This window comes from Theobroma cacao, chromosome 8 (genome assembly GCF_053813885.1).
Source record: "Theobroma cacao isolate CCN51 chromosome 8, ASM5381388v1, whole genome shotgun sequence".
Taxonomy (NCBI): Eukaryota; Viridiplantae; Streptophyta; class Magnoliopsida; order Malvales; family Malvaceae; genus Theobroma; species Theobroma cacao.
This window is the reverse complement of record NC_142646.1, coordinates 25498574-25516157: the sequence shown is the minus strand read 5'-3', so window position 1 is coordinate 25516157 and position 17584 is coordinate 25498574. Positions and strand designations below refer to the sequence as shown.

Genomic DNA, 17584 nt, shown 5'->3' with positions numbered 1-17584 from the left:
TGGAAAACATAATATTTTATAATTTACTCTCACCATTCAATAAAAGCATCAAACAAGTATAATTACTCTAGATATTTAAGACGATAAATTGTCCACTCACAGTTCTAGGAGTCGATGTACTCCTAATCCCAGTCTTCAAGCACAATTTTGGTACTTTTACCAGTGTAATTTGCTCACCACCTATCCGCAATGTACAATACATAATTCACCACATCAATGCTTGACCATTATAAAATCAATTCAGGCTCGGTATATATGCATGATATGACATGCAACTTATCCGACTACTGCTTAAATGCGGTGCTGACTTAATTCGGCCTATTACCCGATTAAATTACTAACGGTCCAATTTAATCTCAAATTAATTTTTTTCAGTTTCTATACCTCAATTGCACCCAAATTGACTTAATGTCCCTCGGTGTGGTGCAAATTATCAGTCTTGATAGCAAATTATGAAAATACCCCTAATGGGTAAAATTTCATATTTTTGCTCCAAAAATTTTCATTATTTTTCTAGACTCATAATTCATCATTATTCATCATAATTCCTCAAATAAACATCAAGATCATCAACCAATATTCCCCTAGAAAATTCAGCCAATAATGGTAATGGAGGAAAATAAATTCTTTTCTTGTTGTTTTGTTCCTAAATATGCTAAACTAACTTAAAACACTAACATAACTTAAAATCAAATTAATCTAACAAGTTTCTCTCTCCTAACCCATTTTTCCAGAATTGAATTCATCCTCAAATCACATGATTCAACCATGGAAAATGATGAGAAATGCATGAAAATGATAAATCTTAAGCTAAGCTTGAAAAATAATACCTTTAAACACTTGATTCCTTGAAAAATCACACTTTTTCTTTGAATTTTCTCACTCTAGGGTTTGTTCTTATTTCTCTCTCTCTCCTGCTGGCTTTGGCTGACCCTCCAAATGAAGAATTCTGGAATTTGCAAGCCTTTTAATAGGCTTAATAAAATATTATTATTTTATTTATTTTTTGAATATTTTATTATTTTATTTTTTTCTAGCCATCTTTTTGACTTTCTTTTTCCACCACTCAATCCTATTCACTTATCCATGTCTTCCATGAAATTTCTAGACTTTTCCAAAGTTTTGGTGGAGCAAATTTTTAAAAATTACACTTTTACCCCCGTAAAGTGAAAAATTACATTTTTGCCCCAAAAATTGAAAAATTACCAAAATGCATAATTTTCACTCCTTATACTCATATCATGCTCCATTTAATCAAATTTGATCTAAATTCTCTCGAAAAATTCAATTTCGTCCTCGGGTGGTAAAATTACGATTTTGCCCCTAGATAGTGAAAATTCTGGTTTGACTCCGAATTGATCCTCGACCTCCGAATTACCATTTTGAGTCATCCCTGAACTTTGAAGCTCTTAATTTCACCTTAAAATTCCTATTTGAACTAGTTCGAGGCTTAATCGACTCAATGATACCATTAGGGGCAATATCGTCTTTTAACGATTTCTCGAACTTCCTAAATATACAAACATTCTATCGAGCATGTGAATGACATTATAATTATTTTACAAAGCAGGGTTTGACAACACTACCCCCCTTAAAATAAAATTTTGTCCTCAAAATTTCACTTGTCAACTCAAAAAAAAGGCAGGGTATTATCTTTTATTCGATGCTCAACTTCTCATGTTATCTGCTTTATAGGGAATCTTGAGTTTCTCCTCGTATTTATTTCCAACTCAACTTGAATACTTCACTTATATCTATTGTTACCCTTTAGAAGTTTGATCAGTAATAATCCTCTCGATCATGAGTCTTTATGTCATTTAGGATTATACTAAGTGGTTTCCCAAGATAAAGAGTCTACGTAGCCTCCTGTCTATAATCGGTGCTGCAGTCACTGACTATAAACAAGACTCTACATCAACTCCACCATTCTGCTGTTTACCACAAGAGTTGCTTCATTTAATCACTTTTCATTTAACTGAGTTAATACAAGAATTATAAATCCTCTTAGTAATCTTTTATAGTACTCATTTTCTATGCCACCGTCGTAATCCTTTATTCACAAATTCGTTACTTAACATTGATGTTCCTTCTCATTAATCTCTCATCCTCTTTATTTCTTAAGATTTGACTTTGATCAATACATTATTGATCTTAATACTCCACAAGGTAATTTATTTCAATGTAGCCGTTGGAATCTACTTATTTAAAACAAATCTTTCACTTTTGGAGTTACTACCTTAGTCATTCTCAACGGCTTGGCTCTTTTTTGAGTCTATACCACAATTAGCAAAGTAAATTTTCTATCACAGATGCATGATCGGGATACTGACCCCAACATATTCATATAATCTATGTGATATGCCACCGTCATCCCTTAGGGCATATTTCATTACCAATATTCACATATCTTTACCATGACAATTTCTCAAATAAATTAAAACTTGGGAAAAACATACTTTACAATTTATATCTCCCTCTATAAGTATCTCCAAAAATCCTCATGTCCTATGTCCCACCTTAGGACAATCTTCCCATATGGTTCAATAAATCAATACTTCATCACACGCCTAAGGATTCATTATTGATAATATCCCACTATTCTCATAGTCGAAATCGATTATATTCCTCATCTTAAAATTTTACGGTATCACTTTCTAATTCCCTCCATACTCAAATTTATAATCCTTGACTTAACCCCGTTAACTGGTGATCAATTCATAGTACTGCAAGGTTTAATCGTTATTAAATCCAATAATTGCTCGAACCATTAATGGCTTCCTATTTCAACATTCAATACTTATTTAAAATAATCGATCTTGCCACTAAGATAATTATTCATCCTCAATACTTATATTACTAATCTACCTTTGTCATACTAAAAGATTTTTACACTTCTTCTCATACTGCATATGCCTAGGATTACAGTATTACAAGCTTCAACAAGGCACTAAACATCTTTAGGATCATTATCATCTTGATCCTTTTTCGAGTCCGTTTCAAGTTTTTCCTTTTTCTTCTCTTCCCATTTACTTACATTGCTCCCACAGCCTGGGGGAGAATGTCTAACGACAATCACTTAATCTCTTATACACCATGAAAACAAACAGGTCTCTATATGCAGACTCATGCATTCTATTCGACTTAACTTAACTCGGGGCCACGCAGTGTCAGTGTGAATTTCTTAAAACAACTTTAAAACCAAAAACTTTAAAATCCAAAACTTTAAAATCGAAATCTTTGATCTTTAAACCATGCTCTGATACCAATAAAATTGTCACGACCCGGAACTCCCATCGAGCCCGTGACAACCGCCGCGACGTCCCGATAGGCACTCATTACCCCGAATGCCGATCGAAACCCTGCAAGGCTTAGCATCAGCTTCTGCATCTCCCCAGTGAGTGACAATTATTAAATCTCACATTTCAAAAAAATCATAAGTCATTTCCAAATCAAAACAATAAAATATTACTTTCTGGCTCACAGGGGCATTTTCATCATTTTTCTTCGAAAATACCGAAACTCGTCAAAAACATGGTGTAAAAGCTAAATATATTCATACATACTTTAAATCAAATAACTAAAGAATAAAATTACTTTTACAGTGACACGTGGGTCCCCAACTGACTAAGAAGATGTAGGGCTACGAACCCATACTTCCTATGATGCAACTCCGAGATTAATTCTCGTCTTAATCAACTATCAACAAACTGTCCTGAGCCTGAAAATGGATAGGAAGAGGGGTGAGATTATGATTACATAATCTCAGTGAGTAAACAATTACCATCAAAAGCATCTAAAGCAGAGTAGATGGAGATAATATAAAAACGTTATATCTCAATAATGTTCATAACACAAATTTCGTTTCAATCTATACCAAACAATTTATTTTCATCAAAATTTCCCGGCTTATGAATTTCTTAAACTTGGCCCCTGCCATAATCATTCTCGCGGGTACCTTCGTCAAGGTATCCCACTGAGACCGCCAAGGCTGTTCAATGACCCACACCCATAAACATGTTTTCACATCTAACACATAGCCGTTCCTTGGCGTTGGTTGAGTCTCACTCTCACGTGGTGGCCCGAACGTGAAGTGCACTCAAATCATACCTCAGGAGATACTTCACCCAACATCTCCCCCCGGAGGTAAGTATATAATTGAGTTACCGTGCCCCTCTCATAGGCAGTCCACGGAAACCCCCACCACTGCAGTGACCGTTTAATATACCATCAGACCCATAAAAATTTTCAGTAGCATAATATGGCGAATAAAATTTAATCCAGTCTATCGAGACCAATCCAAAACAGTTCATATATTTCATGCCAACTTCAAAAATTTAGCCATCATGCTACCATAGTGTCATAAGTCACAATTTCAATAACATATAAAATCATAAATTTCAACACAGTCTCCATATACTCAATTTTTCCAAAACAATATTTGATTTCAAAATCAGTATAGATCTCATTTTTATTAAAAACATTTTAATTGGAAAACATAATATTTTATAATTTACTCTCACCATTCAATAAAAGCATCAAACAAGTATAATTACTCTAGATATTTAAGACGATAAATTGTCCACTCACAGTTCTAGGAGTCGATGTACTCCTAATCCCAGTCTTCAAGCACAATTTTGGTACTTTTACCAGTGTAATTTGCTCACCACCTATCCGCAATGTACAATACATTATTCACCACATCAATGCTTGACCATTATAAAATCAATTCAGGCTCGGTATATATGCATGATATGACATGCAACTTATCCGACTACCGCTTAAATGCGGTGCTGACTTAATTCGGCCTATTACCCGATTAAATTACTAACGGTCCAATTTAATCTCAAATTAATTTTTTTCAGTTTCTATACCTCAATTGCACCCAAATTGACTTAATGTCCCTCGGTGTGGTGCAAATTATCAGTCTTGATAGCAAATTATGAAAATACCCCTAATGGGTAAAATTTCATATTTTTGCTCCAAAAATTTCCATTATTTTTCTAGACTCATAATTCATCATTATTCATCATAATTCCTCAAATAAACATCAAGATCATCAACCAATATTCCCCTAGAAAATTCAGCCAATAATGGTAATGGAGGAAAATAAATTCTTTTCTTGTTGTTTTGTTCCTAAATATGCTAAACTAACTTAAAACACTAACATAACTTAAAATCAAATTAATCTAACAAGTTTCTCTCTCCTAACCCATTTTTCCAGAATTGAATTCATCCTCAAATCACATGATTCAACCATGGAAAATGATGAGAAATGCATGAAAATGATAAATCTTAAGCTAAGCTTGAAAAATCATACCTTTAAACACTTGATTCCTTGAAAAATCACACTTTTTCTTTGAATTTTCTCACTCTAGGGTTTGTTCTTATTTCTCTCTCTCTCCTGCTGGTTTTGGCTGACCCTCCAAATGAAAAATTCTGGAATTTGCAAGCCTTTTAATAGGCTTAATAAAATATTATTATTTTATTTATTTTTTGAATATTTTATTATTTTATTTTTTCTAGCCATTTTTTTGACTTTCTTTTTCCACCACTCAATCCTCTTCACTTATCCATGTCTTCCATGAAATTTCTAGACTTTTCCAAAGTTTTGGTGGAGCAAATTTTTAAAAATTACACTTTTACCCCTGTAAAGTGAAAAATTACATTTTTGCCCCAAAAATTGAAAAATTACCAAAATGCATAATTTTCACTCCTTATACTCATATCATGCTCCATTTAATCAAATTTGATCTAAATTCTCTCGAAAAATTCAATTTCGTCCTCGGGTGGTAAAATTACGATTTTGCCCCTAGATAGTGAAAATTCTGGTTTGACTCCGAATTGATCCTCGACCTCCGAATTACCATTTTTAGTCATCCCTGAACTTTGAAGCTCTTAATTTCACCTTAAAATTCCTATTTGAACTAGTTCGAGGCTTAATTGACTCAACGATACCATTAGGGGCAATATCGTCTTTTAACGATTTCTCGAACTTCTTAAATATACAAACATTCTATCGAGCATGTGAATGACATTATAATTATTTTACAAAGCAGGGTTTGACACGTAGCTACTCAATGAAACTTAAATTACCAAGTGTATTCAGAATAAGGTCAGAGAATGAGTTTTGATACAAGGTTAGAATTTTGACTTTCGAATCATTAGAGATACAGTTAAGAATAGTTTCACTGAGATTATTACTCTCTATGTTAAGCTCCTCAAGATTTGAATCGAGATCATGCATGGTAGTTTACCTTAAGAGAAAATACAAATTTGAATTATTCCATGAAAATATTTTGATGCACAAATAATGTTTTATTTATACCATTTTAGAAAATGTTGCACACATAAATTTATAGTTAAATAGTGCACAAGTAAAAACAAAATACTTTTAGGTTAGTTCAATACCCAATAAAAAGTTATGCCCATTAAAACTTAGTTTATAGGGAGTTTCATTACATTTATGGTTATTCATAAGAAAAATTTTCATTCTATAAAATTTTATAAAATTCTATCAAAGTTGTAATATTTAAATACCATATATCACCTCTATTGTTAAACTCATTCATTTAAAAATAAGAAGTTACCCTATAACCTATCCACTTCAATATAATACTCATTTTTATTTATCGATACAAAACTTCAGTACTCATTTTTTAACCTTTTCTTATTTTTTCCCTTATTCATGTTGCTTTTCTATACTATTAATTATTATGAAACTTACATTATGAATACTTAGTGCTTGGATTTAATTTCTAGCAAAAATTAATTAAAAAACCTTTAAAACATCTTAATAGTTTTGCTGTACCAATTTTAGAGAAGTTCAATTAATTAAATTGTCATAAAAAGAACACATTATATATAAAAAACTATTTCATTCTTATTAAAAAAACGACCAAACTATTTGATTTGAATCAATTAAAGGCTAAGTTTAGGGTCAAGTCCTATTACGGCTTAGACTCGTTTTGGTTATTAATTTTCTTATATACTTACATTTTGCTACTATATATTTTTATTTCTCAAAAAGTTGCTGAAAGACAAAAGCAAATGCCACTTGGACTTAGGGTAAGTGTACAAGTGGCATAAGCTCATATCCGTTATTAATTACTGAAACTATTTGCTTCAAATTATAAAATTATAAGTAATTAATTAAATTTTCATAATAAACAAACTCATTACCTTGAAGAAACTATTTCATTCTTATTAAAATTTGACTAACTTTAACATTTAAGTGTTCATGGAGATGGATATTGAAAATATATATATATATATATATATATATATATATATATTCAATCTTAGAATTTTGAGCTTTGAAGCATTAGAGATCTAAACCTTACGTTCAAGAATATTTTCACTGAGATAATTACCTCTTAGGTAAAGCATCCCAAGATTTGAATCCAAGCTCATGCATGGAAATTTACCTTGAATGAAAAGAAAAATACAAGTTTGAATTATTCCACAAAAAAAAATTGATGCACAAATGAATTTTTATTTTTTATTTTTTGAAAATTATGAAGATGCTTTTATTAAGCTATGGGTAGTAAAGATACTCCTCCATCAAATAAGAAAAGGAATAGAGTATTGGAGGTTATACCGACATATAAATGAATATAAACTTCCAGTTTCCTAGCATCATTAACTAGTAAAATATTTAGCCTTATCGACATAAAAAGCAAGCATAAACATAGACCCAAACCCATACAAAAAAAAAAAACCATTGTATAACCCCTGAAAGATGTGAAAGGAACCTCAAAAACTATGCAACAGCAGTAGATCATTCTCTTTACAGGCACCTGCTCTCGCAAGATTGTCTGTGATAGTGTTTGCCAATCTATTGATATGTTGAATCTCCAACTCCTTCACCCCTTTCTTCAAATGGATAAGATGTACTGTCGTAACGTGCGGGTCCGAGAACCTGACCGCCAGACGCGAACGTGAAAAACTCCCTGCCGCTTTCTTTCCTTTATCTGTAGATATTAACTCCAAAATTTTGGATAACTGACCCATGATTTCTTCTTGCTTCTTCTCAATCTTATCCATCCTCTCTGAATGCTCATCCCCCATGATCTTAGAACGGGCTCTGGTATTGTATCTGTGGAGAATTTGTTTTTTTGGAATTTTGTTCTATTAGTTCAAGGAATAAGTTAGAATTTTATGTTGAGTGCATTATTATTTATTACTTTTATTTAAATCATGCATTATGATGCAAATGAAATGTATTTGAATAGGAAAAATATTGGCCATCCAACATTTACCATAAGAAAATCCGCATCCATAAAACTTAAATATCCGATTACATCATTGTCTAAAACCATACATAACTATCAAAAAGAAAAACCGACTTTGTCATATTGGTCCCTAACCATCTTGAGGTGATCGATCAACCGCTTACTCAATTCATCCTTGGGAAGAATCTTTCGCCTGAGTTCTTCGGTCTTGTCTGCCATTACTCGAGCTCTAAATGCCACTTCTCTCATCTGTCTCAGTATCCATTGCATCTCAACTTTTTTCCTTTGAAGGCTTTGTGTGCATGAATTGTTTCCTTCCCTCATTTGGAAATATTCTTGCCTTACTGCTTCGTACTGTGCCTTGTAGCCTTCCATGGCAGTTTCCAACAAGTCGCAGTCATTTTTCAACTCTTGGATGGTTTGTCCTTGTCTTTGTACCTCGTGCTGCAAAGCATTGTTGGCACTTTGGAGTTCTTGTATTCTGGCTAACAGAGAAGAATTTGCCACGCTTACTTCCTCAAACTTGCTTTGCCACTCATCCCGCTCTTTCAAAGCCACCCGTACCTTTCTTGCAGTCTCTTTCTTCACTTTTTCTAGCTCATCCTCATGTCTTCGCTTCATATTCATCATCTCCTTTTCAAGTCTTTTTCTCGTCAACTCACTCTCCAGTAGGACGTCTTGAGGTTCTGGGTTTACGGGATGTTTTGATGGATTTTTCGGGGGGTGTATGACATTTTTCACCCTTTGGTCATGCCAAGTATGATATCTTGTGGTGACTTCATCGGTAACCCTTCCCTGATCTACTCGGCAAGTTTTCTTCCAGTCCTGTGCAATTTCCTCAATTCTCTTTAGCGTTTTCGGCTCTCCATATGTAAACTCTAACTGGTCGAGTTGGTGAGTCATGGGCACGAATTGCTCAGATCCGAACTGTCTCCGTACCATTATCGGGGCATAGCTGATGGCTCCCCATGGTCCCATCAGTGGTACCCACGGCTTATCCCCACATTTATACATTACTTGCATCTGTGGCATCCATGGAGCTCTCCAAGTCACTTCAATGCTCATTAACCTCCGGAGCCTTACGACCCACTCCTCTTTCCTTTTGTAGTCGGGCCATTCACTTTCGTAGAACTCAAGGATAGGACAACTCGCAGACAGATAAAGCTTTCGAAATTTGCTCTCTTTACATTCGAAGTGACTTTTGATCCATATGGTTAGGAGTTGAGCACATCCGATGAATCGTCCCTCACCTTTGCATCGATAGAAATTCAAGGATCTGAAAGTTTTAGCTAAGATGGATGGGGTAGGGTTGATGCTCCTTGTCACCTGATCAAAGAAGTCTATGACTGACACCTCCACATGACCTAGAACCTTCGGGAAGACCACTAAGCCGTAAATTGCCATCGCAAAAGCCAAGAGACCTTGTTCATCCTCCATGTGTTTTTTAATATATCCGTTCAAGAAACTCCACAGAAGGCATTCTGTGTCTCTTTTTTTCTTCAAATGCTGATCCACTTCTACCGTAGTCATTCCTAACAACTTGGCCAACTTTCGTCGGTGTCCCGTCTTCTGGGCCCTTCAATAGATCTTGTCAGGCTGCATGTGGTTTATCCGGAGCAGAGAGGAGTACTCTTCTATGGTAGGGGTCATGTCCACCTTGTTAAAGACAAAGCAACGGTATGAGGGATCCCAAAACTGGACAATGGCTAGGAGCATCTGGTCATCGACAGGTACATATAGGAGCCATGCAATGTGTCTATACATGTTCTGAAAATTGTCTCGGTGAGCACGTCTCCACTGTTCCCAAATTCCTACCATCTCTGTAAAATCATTCTGCTGAAGGTCCAAGTGAACTCTCTCGGGTAAAATTGGGACATGTCCTTGGGTCAAACAGTCTCCTTTTTCTTGTTGGATCTGCCCCATCTGTAACTCTATCTCATAGTCATTTCTGTATATGTTGAGCGGGCTTGCCGATGACGATGCCATGGATATAACCGGGATCTCTTAGGTTGAATGTTGTGTAGCCAATATTTCTCCTATATGCAATTACGATGCATGCAAATGAACATGTAACATGCGCATGACAAGCAAAATAAACTTAAGTTAGTATGGTAAAAAGAAAGAATGGAATGTTAAAAATAATGAGAGAATAACAAGCAATATCATGGGTATTATTGTCTACTCCACGATACTTTATTATCTCGTGGCATAATTTAAAATAGAGGGAGTGAAAGAAATTCCTTCATGTGTACCTACTTATAAGGTATATTCTCACAGGTATGGCCCTTTCTAGGGTTAAGCTGCTCTCGGTACTCTATATGCTGAGCGGGGTTTATAAACAGAGCTAAGGTTCCCAAATCGTTCCTCACTATCGTCCACACGAACTAGTAAGGCACCCCGGTCCTCACCCATTACAAGCTCAAACGGACTAGGTTCGATTTGAGTGGGGGTCTTCACTAGCCCGTGCGAAGGTTATCACCTCACGAGAGCGTAGCTACTAAACTCCCTCTTAAAAAGGACATAACCCGGGTGGAGGGTTTATGCATGAATGCAAAATGTGCTGTGTGTGTGTGAAGGAAATCATGAGTTCAAAGTAACAATCTCACATCCCTCTATCCTAAATCCCCACAATTATTAAAAGCAATAAAGTAATAAATGGGAAATAAACTAATGCACCAAACAAAATATGCAGAACAAATCATTAACACTAAGAAAATATTGAATTATTTAAAGCCTTGGATAACTTATTATTATTTAATGGTTCGACTCTCGGCAGTCCCCAGTGGAGTCGCCAGCCGTCGTAACGTGCGGGTCCGGGAACCCGACCGCCAGACGCGAATGTGAAAAACTCACTAAAAAAATTAAACTAGGAGTCGCCACCAATCTTTTTTACTAGGTGCGATTGGCCACCTATTGACTCGATTCTAATCGATGAAAACTTAAATTAATTTTAAGCCCACCGAAAAGAACCTTAAATCGGTCTACGATTTTTTAGATCTAGGTTCAGGAGTACGGTTACACCCGGGAAAAGATTAGCACCCCTCGAACGCCCGTTCCATGAACGGTACCATTTTAGATTATCCTATTGGGCTTTAATTTTTAATTTCACTATATTTCCTTAATTATTATTCTTTTATTTTATCTCCTATTTAACCTAAAATGGAGTGTAAATGGGTGGCGAGATGAAATGCATGGCGTGAGATAAAAATGCCGGACAAATAACCTTTTATCGAGAATAGTTTCCTGAATCCGCCCATCATACTGGTGGGACTCGAGATATTCTCTCACTTAGGGAATTATCCGAGAAATTCGCCTTCACAAATTCGACGAGTAATTCCCATCATCGGGGTCATCGTACGTTTTCTTTTTTAAAATAATATTTTTATGCATAATGAACCTAATTCGGGCAATAGCCTTTTATTAAAGATGGTTCTCGAGCCCTCCCATCATACTGGTGGGACCCGAGGACATCTTTTCACCTAAGGAACTTTTCGAGAAATACCCGCCTTCGCAGGATCCCCAGAAGATCCCATCATCGGGGCTTAAACTCGAATACAGAAATATTTATATGCAATGATATGTATGATGCAATATACATATGCTATGCTAATGCAATTATCTATATTTTTGTTATTATTAATTAATTATTTTTATTTTATTATATATTTTATTATCATATTTTCTATTCTTATTTCTTATTATCATTTTTTTTATACTTTACATTTTTTTGTTCTAAGTTCTTATGTTTTCCATTTATAATTAGACAAATTGTTTATAGTTCTATGTTATTTTAGTGAACAAAATTTATATATTTTTTATTATACTATTTTTATTTTATGTATTTTTATATTTTTATTATTATTATATTTTTCATAAGCAATTTTTATTCAAAACTAATGCCTAAGATCTTATTATATATATATATATATATATATATATATATATATATATTATCTTTATCTTCACATTTTTTATAGTTTATGCCACTTAATACTCAATGCTTAATTTTGAATTAGTTATTTTTTATTTATTTATTTATTTATTTTTGTTTATTTAATATCATGTATATTGTATTTTCACAAATTAATTATTTATTATATGTTTGAATTGTTATTATTTTATCATTTTTTATCATTTTTTATTTATTTATTATTTTTATCAGGTAATTTTTTTGTATAATCAAACTCTTTATTTATTAAGAATTTCGGAATCTTGAAATCGAGGCCCTCCCATCGTACTGGTGGAGCCTTGATTCGGATTCCAAGCCTAGGGAACATAAGCTCGGGATTGCGACTTCTCGCATCCCGAACGATTATCCCATCATCGGCATATTATTTTATTAATTATATATATATATATATATTTTTAAAAGAGTTAACTTTCTAATATTGATTCTCATACCTATTTTATTATTTTAACGCTTAATCTAATAATTTTTAATTTCTTAATTTAATCTTTTAGCCTACCATTTGTTTCATTCGTTTATATTATTATTTTATTATTGTTGTTTTTGTTATTTACCTATTTTTTTATGTTTTCTATTTTAATGATTTTGATTTTTTTTATTTATTATTATTTTTTTAATTTACATTACCATGTTATTATACTATGTTCCCATTATTTTACTAACAAAAGGCTACATTAAGAAAATCATCATAACTATCACAAACAAAAGCCCAAGATTTAAAACTTACCCCAGATTCAAGCCCAACTTAGCCCAGTACGCATCAGTCTGGCAGAAAGCCCGTGAGCCTGCCCCAAGTATTCAGCCTTCCTGAGCCAAAACGCAGTCGCTTTGAATGCCCTTGAGTTGCCCAATCTTATTCCCCAAAACGACACCGTTTAGCTTTAAGCTCTAACTATAAAACCCACTCTTCTTTCTTTTCTTCCCATTTCTTCCCTTCACTTTCTCTCTCTACCCACAAACTCTCTGACTTCTCTCTACACTCTTCCTCTGTTGGATTTCTCCTTCTCACGCCGGCGAACTCCCCTTGGTCGTCGATCTACAGGAGACCTCACGCCGGCGAACTCCTCCTTGCAGCCGATCTGTAGGTGGCCTCACGGGTTCCCTTACGGTCGGCTCCCCCAACCGGTGGCGTCGCTCCTCACCTGGATCAGCTCTTCCTTCCAACGTCGACAGATCTGGTGGCACGACGGTCTGGCTCTTTCTCTCTCTCCAATCGACGTCACTCCTCCAACAATCGGCTCTCCAACCGGTGGCTGCTGCTCCCTATCAGTCGACTTTTCAACCGATGGTTGCTGCTCCCCAACCGGTCGGCTTTCTCTCCAATCGACGTCGCTCAAGTCGGCTCTCCCCAACCGGCGACAAAGCCTCAGCCCCAATCAGTCCTCTCTGGCCGGACTCTCCCTTTCACTCTCACTGAACACGTTTTTCTTCTTTTCGGTTATTTTTTTGGGATATATCTCTTTGATTTTTTTGTGGATTTTGTTTTGGCTGCTAGAGAACTAGGGTGTTTTCGATTTTTCAGGTTGCTTTTGGGTTTTTGATTGCTTGTTTTCTTTTGCTTGCCGGATTTAGGATTTTTCTCCGATTTTTCTTCCCCTCCCCCGAATGCTACAGTGCCCCCTCCCCTTTATACTCGGTTCCTGGGCTCTGGAGGGGGCACGCTCCACTGCTTTGTCCCTGGGACTAGGGGGCAAGTTCCACTACCCTGCCAGACGCGAATTTTTCGCATCTGGCAGGTGAGAGAGGTGCCTGGCAGGGTGCGTCCGCACCCTGCCAATCGTACCTCTCTCCTTTCTTTTTTCATTTTTTTTTAAATTTTATTATATATTTTTTAATTCATTTTTTTGTTTATAATTTAGTGTCTACATGTACTACATGCTTCCGCAATCTCCAAGGAGCAGTAGACGGACATTTGAACCATTTAACAGCGGTGACAGAATCACTCTCAATGATAAGAGTATGAGAATTCACCCACCTAAATGCCACAAAAATCAATAAAGCTTCGTTAATGGCAAGTAACTCTGCTTAATTAGCATCCCTCACACCAATACTTTACCTTGATCATCCTTAAGTACCCCACCAATGCCAGAGTCTCCCGGATTTCCTCTTGTAGCCCATTTACATTAAATTTGAGTTGTTCGAAGTTGGGTTTGCTCCACTCTACCAATTTCCTAAATTTCTTGGGTTTACTAGATGTAAACTTAGTAAGTTGTAGAAATCTAAAAATATCTTCAAATGAAGTACCATTATTATCCAACTCAGTACTAAACCACCATGCAACTCTAGCTTTAATTATTTCAAAATTTTGGGTTAAATCCCAAACTTTTCCATTAAAAATCACATCATTACAAAACAGTAAAAAAAAAAACCATCTTCCATACCTCAATTTTGCTTTAGTCAATGGAAACCAAGTTCCAAGCCGAAACAAAATAAAAGGAATCATCAGGACCTAGCCAACTAACTCCCTATATCTTGCACCATGCTGCCCATAACTTCCATCTTTCATCACACCTGAAAAAGATGGTCCACCATTTCTTTTTGTTTAAGGCAAATAACGTAACAAGTAGAATCATCATTAATACATCCTCTTTTAAATAGCTCCTCTTTAACTGCAACTTTCCTTCAAATTACTTACCAATAGAATATTTCAACCTTAGGAGGAGCTAAGGCAACCCACGTTGCCCTCCATAAATTTTTATTCACCTTATTCTTTCGTAAGATAGATTTGTACAAAGATTTAACAGAGCACGAACCATTAACAGAATCTTTCCAAACTAATCTATCACATAACTCATGATCGACGAAAATATCATCAATAGTATCAAGTAACCCATTCCATTGCTCTTTTTCCCAATCAAAGATATTTCTCCTCAAAGGAATGACCCAAGTCCATTCACCATTAACCCAATTTCCAAATTCACTCTCTATACCAAATTTATTTGTAGACAGAGCAAATATTTGAGTAAATGTATTTTTCAATATCACACCCTCCAACCACTCGTCATGCCAAAAAAGCACGTTACGTCCATTACCCACTACAACATCGATACTAGTAGGGGAAAAGGAAAAGTTATGTTCCTCCACACTTTTAACGCTCTATTTCTTTCACTGAACCAAGGTAACAGCTCCGAGGAATTCTTGCCATTTTTTTCTTGTATGACTTGTCTACACAAACTTTACTTTTCGTCACTAAACCTCCAAATCCATTTGTTAAATAAGGCTTTATTTTGAACTCTTAGGTCTTTAACGCCCGAACCCCCATCCCACTTATGTTTGAAAATTGCATTCTAGTCCACCTAGTGTAATTTCCTTTTTTCCTCCGACTTACCCCAAAGAAAATGTCGTTGCAATTTTTCTAGCTGCTCTTTTACCCCTTAAGGTATTTGTAACAACAACATATTATACATAGGCAAAAGTGGCAAGAAGTACTTTAATTAATGTGATTTGACCACTAATAGACAACAAATTAGCTTTCCACCCTGCTAATTTTGTCCTACATTTGTCAACAACTAATTGCCAAATAGTTTTCATGCTCTGCTTGGCTCCAAAAAGAAGCCCCAATATGTGAAAGGAAATGTTCCAACTTTACAAGGAATTTTAGCCACCCATTTTGCCACCAATTACTCCTCAATTGTCACTTCAAAGATATTGCTTTTTGACCGATTAATCTTCAAACTTGACATCACTTGAAAGCAGTATAGCACGCTTTTGATATTGAGAATACTACATAAATCAAGTTTGTTGAAAATTATTGTGTCATCCACTTGTTGAAGGTGAAAAATCCGATGATCATTGTTTTCAATATTAATTGCTTTGCATAACCCAGTCTCCACTACTTTATTCATAATCATGCAAAACACCTCTGCCATTATATTAAAAAGAAACAGAGATAATGGACAACCTTGATGAAGACCTCTATTCAACTTAACATGTTTAGTCGGAGTTCCATTAACCAATATTAAGATAGAAGTTGAAGTAATATATCCCATCGTCCACAATCTCCATTTAGCACAAAAACTTATCTTTCTCATGGCAAACTCCAGAAAATTCCAATCCACACTATCATACGTTTTTTCAAAATCCACTTTGAACACCACCTCTCATTCTCTAACTTTCTTCATTAAGTTTATCACCTCATTAGCAATAAGAGCACAATCTAGGATTTGGCGACCCTTAATGAAACCAAACTAAGTCCTCCCAATCACCTCTTCAATTACCCCTTTTAACCTTTTTGCCAAAGTTTTGGAAACTATTTTATATAAACAACTTGCCACGCTGTAAGTTTGTAGTCATTGAGGCATGTAGGATTATCGCCTTTAGGAATTAGTGTAACAAAGGAAGAATTAACCTTCTGATCTATCACCCCTGTTTGCTAAAAGTTTGCTATGAACTCCATTAAAGCCCTCTTAACATAAACCAGTAATTTTTAAAGAACCTTATAGTATACCCATCCGGTCCTAGATCCTTATTTCCATTACATTCCGTGATAACTGCATGAACCTCTTCCTTAGAGAAATCCTTTTCCAAACTCAATATTGAATGTCGAGATAATTGTAAAAATTCACATCCGATATCTCGAGTCTCCATGATTCTCCTTGTTGCATACAACTTCTCAAAATGTTTGGAAGTTTCTTCTTTAATCAAATGAGAACTATCAATCACATTATTATCAATCACCAACTTTTGAATTGAATTGACTCTCCCCCTTGTTGATGCCATTGTGTGAAAAAACTTTGTATTTCTATCACCATCAAGAGCCCATTTAACTCTAGATTTCTATTTCCATGACCTCTCTTTAGCTTTATAGAACATCCAAAGTTCCTTTCTCATTTTAGCAACTAACTTCCATGATTCTTCATCCTCTATGCCTTCTAGTTTTTCCACCATCTTTCGCTAAATTTTTACCTCCAAATCTTAAATATTCTCCTTCATCTTACCAAATTTATTTTTCTTCCATGACTTGATATCTAACTTAATAGCCCTTAATATATGCCAAATATTAACCCCTGACGTGCTACATTTATCCCAAGATGCATTGAAAATTTCTTGAAATTGACTGTCCTCCAACCAATGATTGAAGAACTTGAAGAGCTTTGGACCCCAATCAAAAGATTTCTCCCCCAATGCCACTGTATTATAATCTAATAATGAGTTTGGAAGACACTATTGAAACAACTTAGGAAATTAGTTCAAAAATTCAGCACTTACTAAAAATCTGTCTAGTTTGCTAAAAACATTACCATTGCTCCAAGTAAATCTGCTGCCACCTATCAGAAGATCCAATAGCTGAATGCAATTAATAAAATCAACAAAATCCTCCTACTACTCCTATTTTTTCCTACACCGGTTCGTTCTTCCTTCTTAATAGCTGCATTAAAGTCACCTG

At 35.1% G+C, this 17584-nt stretch overlaps 1 long non-coding RNA gene across 1 annotated transcript; it reads right to left on the bottom strand.

The window, feature by feature from the left end:
- Positions 1 to 3646: 3646 nt before the first annotated feature.
- On the bottom strand, positions 3647 to 5413 carry LOC148761253 (uncharacterized). The gene is made up of 3 exons (XR_016028048.1): positions 5318 to 5413; positions 4588 to 4667; positions 3647 to 3718 (listed from the first exon to the last, which is right to left on the bottom strand). It is a non-coding gene; the product is annotated as an uncharacterized LOC148761253 (long non-coding RNA).
- Positions 5414 to 17584: the final 12171 nt, after the last annotated feature.